We start from the raw sequence: 6,981 nt of genomic DNA, 5'->3' as shown, positions 1-6,981 counted from the left end.
ATAAAGTACAGGGTCAGTAAAACAAGAGGAAGACCCTCAACAAGAAGGATTGGCATTGAGGTTGCAATAATAGGATCAAACAGAGCAACAGCTGTGAGGCTGGCAGAGAACTGGGCAGTGTTTCTTTCTGTTGTACAGGGTCTCTGTTGTTGTTGTTGTTAAGTGCCATCGAGTCGGTTCCGACCCATAGCGACCCTGTACAGGGTTTCCGAGGGTGTAAATCTTTACGGGAGTAGAAAGCCTCATCTTTCTCCCGTGGAGCGGCTGGTAGTTTCGAACCGCTGACCTTACGGTTCGCAGCCCGATTCGTAACCACTACGCTACCAGAGCTCCTTGTACAGGGTCTCTAGGAGTCAGAAATAACTTGGTGGTACCTAACAATCATAACACTCTGACTTAGGGAGTGCAAAGAGGCTTATCTCAGAATTCCTCCCTGTCCTTTATATTCTTGCTTTCAATTTTACGAACTCATTACCTGATGAAAATCACTGATTTCATTAGACTGCTTATTAAAAGTTATAGATACAAATGAATAACATTCCAGACTTTCCAGATAAGAGAGAAAACAAAATAGGAATTTTGAGGAAGAAGCCATTCCCCATAATCATTTAGTATGTACTCAGAGTAAACCATGACTATTCTTGAGGCAATATTTTGTCCTGGATCTTTCTGCTCAGAGATCTTCCATTGACCCCATTGCATATAGAACTGATTCTACTTCCCTACACTGGTATTCAAGGGTTTCCACGCTTTCTAACTGCAATCAATGCTCCCAGTATTATTTTTATATCTCTGTACATGGTGATCCCTCCCCTTCCTGTCCAGGAGGACCTTGTCTTCATTCCTTACTTATTAAATCGGACCAGTGATCTTTTTGTCCAGGTTCAGTAACACCACACTGATAGATCGCACTCACTGTACCTTATGAGAATCCCAATTAATTGCTTTTTATCTGTGATCCTCAGTACATTGCTCAGATCTAGGCAAGTACATATTTCATTCAATTGTTGTTTATGTGTCTCTCTTTCCTGACTTGTTCAGAACACTAAAAAGATTAAGACCTGCTTTGTATACATTGCTGTATTTTTATCTTCCGACTCCATCATAATGTACTGAGTGAGACAGTGTTGAAATGCAGTTAGGAGTAGAACATAGGATTTAAAATCAGAAAACACCTAAATTTGGAAATAGGTTCTGACTCTATGGTTGGGATTGGTATTAAGTCTCCATTTCTTCATCATCCATTGAGACTATCAATAGTATTAGTACACATATAGCATTGTTGTTAAATGCTGTTTAGTCAGTTTTGACTCATAGAACCATTGTGTGGGGCTTCCAAGGAACAACTGGTGGGTTTGATTCACCAGCCTTGTGGTTAGCAGGTCAGTGCCTATCCTACAGTGCCACATCAGGAGTCCAATACAGAGGAATGGATACCCTTTACAGGGTCGCTATGAGTCGGAACTCACTCAATGGCACTTAACAACAACAGGTGTGCAATTCATGTTTCTTTCCCAAACTTCCCATTCGCACAACCCATAATCCATTCCGTCCTCTCCTCCTACCCACCCTTTCTATTTCCAGGACTGCCATTAATAAATGTTTGTTAAATTGAATCAAATTCCCTGTTGTTGTCTTCCTTGAATCAGGAAGCCAATGGCCCACAGTTTGAAATGATCTACTGACTTTCTCTCTGCAGTAAAGTCCTGGCATCCTTGACCTCCCCTACCTCCATCCTGGTCTGCTCTGAATCCTTCTTTTGTGTTCACTTCTTGTTCCAAAATTTCATTTTTACTTTCAAGCTCTTTGTGTTGTGTCTCATCTGCTGAAAGAACACAGCTTTGTGAGGCTGGCAGCTGTCTAATCTGCTGGCTTCTTAAGACTCCCATTTATGAGTTTCCTAATGTTCCCAGTGCTGGGGACTTCAACAAACATACCTGTATGTCTGCAGAAGTGCTCCAACCTGAAAGGAGTGCTGTTCCAAGGTTATGTCACCTCACTACCACCATAGCTCTTCCTCATTCACAACCAGGAAGAATAAACGTTTCCATAGAAATGCAACTGAAACAACTCTCTCTGATCAATTCTGATTTTTATAAATAGAATCCATTTTAAGTCTGTGTTTGTTTGAACTGCTCATCACAGTTAACAGTGGGTAAGCATCAAGTAAATGTCCTAGCAGCAAATATTCACTGTTTCCCTACTCTGCTTGTTGCAAAGGAGGAGCTAGATCCCTACCCTCAGAGGGCTTCAAATTTAGTTAGGCACTGAAAATACATTTATAAGAGAGGATAAATAAAGGACAGGAGAAGGAAGAGCTCATTTAATGAATTGTTATCATTGATGTTAAGTGCTGTTGAGTCGGTTCTGACTCATAGTGACCCTGAATAGGGTTTCCAAGGAGTGGCTGGTGGATTTGAACTGCCGACCTTGTAGTTCAAACTGATCTTACGGTCCAGTACATATCTGACAGCGCCACGCCAATGAAGAGTCATTGCATAAATCAATACGTAGGTGATGGAATGCATGAACACATGAAGGCTGAAGCTTTAAGTCTTATGCTTCTAAATATTGACAGTCTATGTAACAAAATGAAAGCTAGTGAAATCACCTTTGAATTACTTGTATTGGAACACCCATTGATTTCATTAAGTCAGCATTCTAAACTATTACGAACACCTCTAAGTAACCACACTATACCAGACATACTGAATCTGAAAGAAAAAAATATGAATAAGTTATAATCCTTTCTCTACAACAGAAATAAATTCTCCCCCACTTATATGGATTGCTCTGAAAATATTTAAGTATAAGCCTCCAACTTCCAGATTAATAGCATGTCATCACTTTTAGGTACAATAACAAATTAAATGGAAAGTGTGTTGGGACTGAGGAGGGCTTGCTGGTTGGTCTATAATGAACATTTCTCTTTGTATCTGTTTTTATGAATTGGAGAGCTTTAACCTCTTCTTTCTGGAATGGAAACACTTTCAGTTCTTTGTTCTAGGTATTTGAAACCTTTATTGTGTCCCCAACTAGACTGTAATTTCCTAAGGGCAAATCTTTTTCTCCTTTTTTCTTTTTGCTTTTTTTAAAAAAAATATAATGTAACTCTTTATCTTCCACAGTACCTATTGAGTATCTGACATTGGGAATACCTCAGATACTCAATAAATATTGGATGAACAAATGAATGGCAGAAGGAAGGTGTGAATGAAAAAGTGTTATATAAAAGAAAGCTACATATTTGCTCAAAAATTTTTTGGGAACAGCTACCATGTGTCTGGAGTCCTGGTGTGGTGCTGTAGAATTAGCACTGGACTGATTGCCTAAGGGTCATCAGTTCAAACCCACTAGCTGTTTCTAAGGAACCCTATGGTGGTGATGTGCTGTGGAGCAGGTTTTGAGTCATAGTGACCCTGTATAGGGTTTCTGAGGCTGTATATCTTTATGAGAGCAGAAAGTATCAAAGTAAGCAGTTCAAACCTACCAGCCACTCTCAGAAACCCTAAACAGGGTCGCTATGAGTTGGAACCGACTTGATGGCACACAACAACAACAGTCTGTGTCATTGTTGAAATCTCTTTACTATGTGACTGCAATCTAGACAACTGAGACAGAAAGATGATTACAACAAGTTCTCTGTCTTCCAGGAGCTCCCAGCCTGGTCAGAGACTCAGCATGCACAGCAATGATGATAATTCAGCATGCCTTATCATGGCAGTGATGAACAATGCAAGCTTTAGAAACAATTGTCAGTGCTCAAGAGCTCGGGAAAGATGTTCAATGACAGATGAAATTGAGACGAGACGTAACAGATGAGTCAGAGTTTGTCAGCTGGAAACATTAGGAGTATAGCTCAACAGAAAGGCAAGAAGGCAAGCTGGTTGGTGTTGAGATGGGGCTCATTTAGAAGCAGAGGGAACAGTGTGTGCAAAAGCACAGAGTATTCTTGACATTTGCCCTTAAAAAGTCACTTGAGGTGACCAGATGGAGGGTTATGGAGATGGCAACAGAAAGGAGTAGCAAAACAGACTAGGGTCAGATTTTTAAGACACTGCCATGCCAAGTAATTCGAATTTTGAGTAATAATAAGTGATTGATATTCTTTTAAAAGTATAGTGAAATAAATTTTTGTCTTAAAAGTTGACTTTGGCAGAAGTGTGGAAGAGGATCCTGAGGAAGAAGGATCATTTATTCAGTACATCTGTTCCTAAGTGCCAGGTAAAGCATCGTGAACTCCACGAGATGCCGGTAATGTTTGAGCATTTAATCCTTCCAATAACTCCAAGAGCTCAGCGTCAATATCTTCATGTAACATGAAGAAAATGTGATGGTAAGGATAAGTACTGGACTGCTAACCACAAGGTTGGTGGTTCAACTCTGCCAGATGCTCCTTGAAAACCTGGCACTGGGTGGCTTTGAATCAGAACTGACTCCATGGCACTTAACAGCAACAATAACAACCAAGTTGGAAATGGAAGGGGGATTATGACATAAGAAACAAGTTAAAATTCTAAAGGAATTTTGAAAAGTGAAATATGAAAGGAAGAATGATGGGGAAAAAAGCAGGAGAGACAATGTATTAGAGGCATAATTCACAGGCTTATCACAGACTGGATGTAGACATGAGAAAGAGGGATCGTCAAAGGTGAACTCCAAGTGTCTAGGGAGTTGAAAAGTCTGGAGATTAGATAACCACTTTTTCCTAGTTGGTTTAAAATCTCTTACATTTCTTCTCATTTCACTACCTTGAAATCCTAAGGGTTCCCTCAAGTTTTGGAGACTTGTAACTTTGGTTTGTCTCCCTGGGCGTCAACTTCTGGGTCACAAGAGAACCCAGGCACCTAGTTGACCCACTTCATTCCCTATTTTCCAGCTCTATTTTATGGAGTGAATTTCTGTTGATAAAATGTACAGAAGAATTTAGAAGGGAACAAATATATCAAGTGCAAAGAACTGTATCAAATAGGAGACACCACCCATACTCTTGGCAAGCCCAAATTCACTTGGAAGCAATTAGTGGCTCAAGAGACTGATATCATAGAGGATCAAAGTTTTCACTGGGAAGTGCTTTGCGGAGTAAAGAGGCCACCTGTGACTTCATAGCAAACCACGCAGTGATTGTGAAATTCTTAGTGTGTTTTGGAATATACACAGCAGAGCGAAGATTCCAATTCCAGAAAAATCCTGCTGACTTCCAAAAAAACCTCTTTCTTGTGCTTCCAAGGACTTCTAGTATAGTATATTCTTTTTTCCTCTCCCACGCCTACATTTTAGTGGTTTAGTCTCTATTTTAAGATCTTCTGCCTAACAACCAACATGATTGGTGAATTTGGTCATGTGCATACTTAGTCTTCTATTTTACAAAGGAATCGAGAGTATAGGATTTGGAATAGAGTTGAAGGATAAGAAATAAAGGATTTTCATACATCTTCTTGGACCTTCTGTAGCATTCCTGTCCACTCCTTCTGACCAAAGAGATGACAGAGCAAGTCATCTCAGAGGACATGAGTGCCACAAGAAGTTAGAGGTGGAGGAAAGAGGCAAATACCACTTCCTAAAAGAGCTCTTTCCTACTTTATATGTCTATATTAGGTTTCTCCATGACTCTCAGAGCAGCCTGCTGGTTTATTCTAGAACTCTTCTTAAATTATTGCAGTTACATTGTTGTAACTGTGTCCATCAACCCCTATCCTTGATTATTCAATAACCTCTAATATAATGGGACTCAGCAGAATCTAGTGAAAGGGAGTTGATGATCGTGTGTGTGAACAACAGTGACTATCTAGGTGGGAGACAACACACAATTCTTACTAGTAGGTTAAGAATTTCATCAGAATAGGCAGGTAAGATTGGTGTTATTGGGTTGCTTCTGACTCACAGCAACCCCACGTACAATGAAATGAAATACTGCCTGGTCCTGTGCCATTCTCATAATTGTTGCATTTGAGTGCACTACTGCTGTCATTGTGCCAAGCCATCAGAAGAGGTTGTTGTTGTTGTTAAGTGCCGTCGAGTCGGTTCCGATCCATAGCGACCCTGTATAGGGTTTCTGAGGGTGTAAATCTTTACGGGAGTAGAAAGCCTCATCTTTCTCCCGCGGAGCGGCTGGTAGTTTCGAACTGCTGACCTTAAGGTTCACAGCCCGATTCGTAACCACTACGCTACCAGAGCTCAGAAGAGGTTAATACTTCCTAAATATGATACTAGGCAAAAGAAAACGATCAATGAGCCATGGCATTGTAAGTTTGTGTTTTTTCTTTTAATAAATGAAAGGGTCATATTATTTAAGGATAAAGAATTCTGGTACTGTAGTGGTTATGAGTCAGGCTGCTAACCTCAAGATCAGCAGTTTGAAACTACCAGCTGTTCTGCAGGAGAAAGATGAGGCTTTCTGCTCCCTTAAAGATTGATAGCCTCGGAAACCCTATGCAGGGTTGCAATGAGTCGGAATTGACTCCATAACACATACACACACATGTTGTTGTTTGCCATGGAGTCAGTTCCGACTCATAGCAACCCTGCACAGGGTTTCCGAGGCTGTAAATCTTTATGGGAGCAGAAAGCCTCATTTTTCTCTTATGGAACAGCTGGTAGTTTCAAACTGCTGACCTTGAGGTTAGCAGCCCAATTCGTAACCACTACGCTATCCATGTAAGATACAGAATATCCCTATAAGATATTATATTCACTTGAGGATTAGGACATGGTCAGCTTTGTTGTTGTTATTGTTAAGTGCTGTCCAATCAGTTCCGACTCATAGCAACCTTGTGTAGAGTGTCTGAAGAGCAGCTGGTGGGTTTGAACTGCCAACCTTGTGTTTCACAGTCCAATGCTTGTCACACAGTGCCACACCAGGAGTCCCAGTTTTAGGGAGGATTTTATCTGGCTTCCTACACCTACAGAATGTAAAGCATGTTCCCCTTTCTCTCTGTTTTCTCAGTCTGATTTCTATGGCCTTATTCCTGTTCCCTTGTG

The sequence above is a fragment of the Chrysochloris asiatica genome, unplaced genomic scaffold, assembly GCF_000296735.1.
Source record: "Chrysochloris asiatica unplaced genomic scaffold, ChrAsi1.0 scaffold00001, whole genome shotgun sequence".
Lineage (NCBI taxonomy): Eukaryota > Metazoa > Chordata > Mammalia > Afrosoricida > Chrysochloridae > Chrysochloris > Chrysochloris asiatica.
The sequence above is the reverse complement of the archived record's forward strand: the minus strand, read 5'-3'. Positions refer to the sequence as shown.